Source organism: Arachis ipaensis, chromosome B05 (assembly GCF_000816755.2).
Source record: "Arachis ipaensis cultivar K30076 chromosome B05, Araip1.1, whole genome shotgun sequence".
NCBI classification, from domain to species: domain Eukaryota; kingdom Viridiplantae; phylum Streptophyta; class Magnoliopsida; order Fabales; family Fabaceae; genus Arachis; species Arachis ipaensis.
Window position 1 is genome coordinate 123704672 of NC_029789.2, and position 3349 is coordinate 123708020.

Genomic DNA, 3349 nt, shown 5'->3' on the forward strand with positions numbered 1-3349 from the left:
GGAAGAGTGATTGAGTTGATTGGTGAGGGGTATTTGGGGAAGAGAGTTATGGAAAGGTGTGAAGAGGAGAGAAGAAGTAGGTGGGGATCCTGTGGGGTCCACATATCCTGAGGGAATCCTGTGGGGTCCACAGATCCTGAGGTGTTTGAGGATTTCTCATCCCTGCACCTTTTAGACATGTAAAACGCCCTATATATGCAATCCTGGCGTTTAACGCCAGACTGCAGCATGTTTCTGGCGTTAAACGCCACTTCCTTGCTTGTTTTGGGTGTTCAACGCCATTCTATAGCATGTTTCTGGCATTGAACGCCAGAATGGTGCATGTTTCTGGCGTTAAACGCTAGTCTGATGCTTGTTTCTGGCGTTTAACGCCAGCTTTCCTCTGGGTGCAATCCTGGCGTTTAAATGCCAGACTGCTGCTTATTTCTGGCGTTTAACGCCAGTTTCATGCTCTGTTCTGGCGTTAAACGCCAGCGAGATGCTCCTTACTGGCGTTTAAATGCCAGTAAGCCCTTCCTCTAGGGTGTGCTATTTTCAATGCTGTTTTTCATTCTGTTTTCAATTTTTCAGTAGTTTTTGTGACTCCACATGATAATCAACCTAATAAAACATGAAATTACAAAGAGAAAATAAAATAAAAATGATTAAATAACATTGGGTTGCCTCCCAACAAGCGCTTCTTTAATGTCAATAGCTTGACAGTGAGCTCTCATGGAGCCTCACAGATAATCAGTGCAAGGTTGGGACCTCCCAACACCAAACTTAGAGTTTGGTTATGGGGTTCAACACCAAACTTAGAGTTTGACTGTGGGGGCTTTGGTTGACTTTGCAGAGAGAGAAGCTTTTCATACTTCCTCTCCATGGTTACAGAAGGAGATCCTTGAGTTTTAAACACAAGGTATTTGGTGCACGAAATTGTGATCATCAACAATGGTGCCAAAGACTTGGAGCTCTCAAACGTGAATCACACTTTGTCACAATTCCGGACAACTAACCAGCAAGTGCAATGGGTCGTCCAAGTAATAAACCTTACGTGAGTAAGGGTCGATCCCACGGAGACTGTCGGCTTGAAGCAAGCTATGGTCATCTTGTAAATCTCAGTCAGGCAGATTCAAATGGTGATGGAGGATTGATAATTAAAAGATGAATAAAATATAAAATAAAGATAGAGATACTTATGTAATTCATTGGTGGATTTCAGATAAGCGTATGAAGATGCTTTGTTCCCCTTGAATCTCTGCTTTCCTATTGCCTTCTTCCAATCATTCATACTCCTTTCCATGGCAAGCTTTATGTTGGGCATCACCATTGTCAATGGCTACATCCCGTCCTCTCAGTGAAAATGGTTCTAATGCTCTGTCACAACATCGGCTAATCAGCTGTCGGTTCTCGATCATGTCGGAATAGGATACATTGATCCTTTTGCGTCTGTCACACGCCCCACAATCGCGAGTTTGAAGCTCGTCACAGTCATCCCTTCCCAGATCCTACTCGGAATACCACAGACAAGGTTTAGACGTTCCGAATCTCAGGAATGGCCGCCAATAATTCTAGCTTATACCACGAAGGTTCCAATCTTCGATTAGAAACCCAAGAGATACGCATTCAAGCCATTGCTAGTAGAACATAGGTGGTTGTCAGGCACATGTTCATAGGTGAGAATAATGATGAGTGTCACGGATCATCACATTCATCAAGTTGAAGAACGAATGAATATCTTGGAGAAGAAATAGACTTGAGTTGAATAGAAAAACAATAGTATTTTGTATTAATTCATGAAGAACAGCAGAGCTCCACACCTTAATCTATGGTGTGTAGAAACTCCACCATTGAAAATACATAAGAACAAATAGTGTAAGCATGGCCGAATGGCCAGCCTCAAAGGTCTAAGGACTAAACGTCCCAAGATGAAAAATACAATAGCAAAAGGTCCTATTTATAGAAAACTAGTAGCCTAGGGTTACAGAAATCAGTAATTAATGCAGAAATCTTCTTCTAGGCCCACTTGGTGTGTGCTTGGGCTGAGCATTGAAGCTTCCATGTGTAGAGACTTTTCTTGGAGTTAAACGCCAGCTTTTGTGCCAGTTTGGGCGTTTAACTCCAGCTTTTGTGCCAGTTTTGGAGTTAAACGCCAGAATTCTTGAGCTGACTTGGAACGCCTGTTTGGACCATCAAATCTTGGGAAAAGTATAGACTATTATATATTGCTGGAAAGCCCAGAATGTCTACTTTCTAACGCAATTAAGAGCGCGCCAATTGGGCTTCTGTAGCTCCAGAAAATCCACTTTCAGTGCAAGGAGGTCAGAATCCAACAGCATCTGCAGTCCTTTTTCAGCCTCTGAATCAGATTTTTGCTCAGGTCTCTCAATTTCAGCCAGAAAATACCTGAAATCACAGAAAAATACACAAACTCATAGTAAAGTCCAGAAATGTGATTTTTAAATAAAAACTAATAAAAATATAATAAAAACTAATTAAAATATACTAAAAACATACTAAAAACAATGCCAAAAAGCGTATAAATTATCCGCTCATCACAACACCAAACTTAAATTGTTGCTTGTCTCCAAGCAACTGAAAATCAAATAGGATAAAAAGAAGAGAATATACAATGAATTCCAAAAACATCTATGAAGATTAGTATTAATTAGATGAGCGGGGCTTTTGGCTTTTTGTTTCTGAACAGTTTTGGCATCTCACTTTATCCCTTGAAGTTCAGAATGATTGGCATCTATAGGAACTCAGAATCCAGATAGTGTTATTGATTCTCCTAGTTAAGTATGTTGATTCTTGAACACAGCTACTTTATGAGTCTTGGCCGTGGCTCTAAGCACTTTGTTTTCCAGTATTACCACCGGATACATAAATGCCACGGACACATAACTGGGTGAACCTTTTCAGTTTGTGACTCAGCTTTGCTAGAGTCCCCAATTAGAGGTGTCCAGGGTTCTTAAGCACACTCTTCTTTTTGCTTTGGACCTCGACTTTAACCGCTCAGTCTCAAGTTTTTACTTGACACCATCACGCCACAAGCACATGGTTAGGGACAGCTTGGTTTAGCCGCTTAGGCCAAGATTTTATTCCTGTGGGCCCTCCTATCCACTGATACTCAAAGCCTTGGATCCTTTTTATCACCCTTGCCTTTTGGTTTAAAGGGGTATTGGCTTTTTCTGCTTGCTTTTCTTTTTCTTTCTTTTTCTTTTCTCTTTTTTTTTGCAAGTTTTTCACTGCTTTTCTTGCTTCAAGAATCAATTTTATGATTTTTCAGATCATCAGATAACATTTCTCCTTTTCCCATCATTCTTTCAAGAGCCAACAATTTTAACATTCATAAACAATCAACAATCAA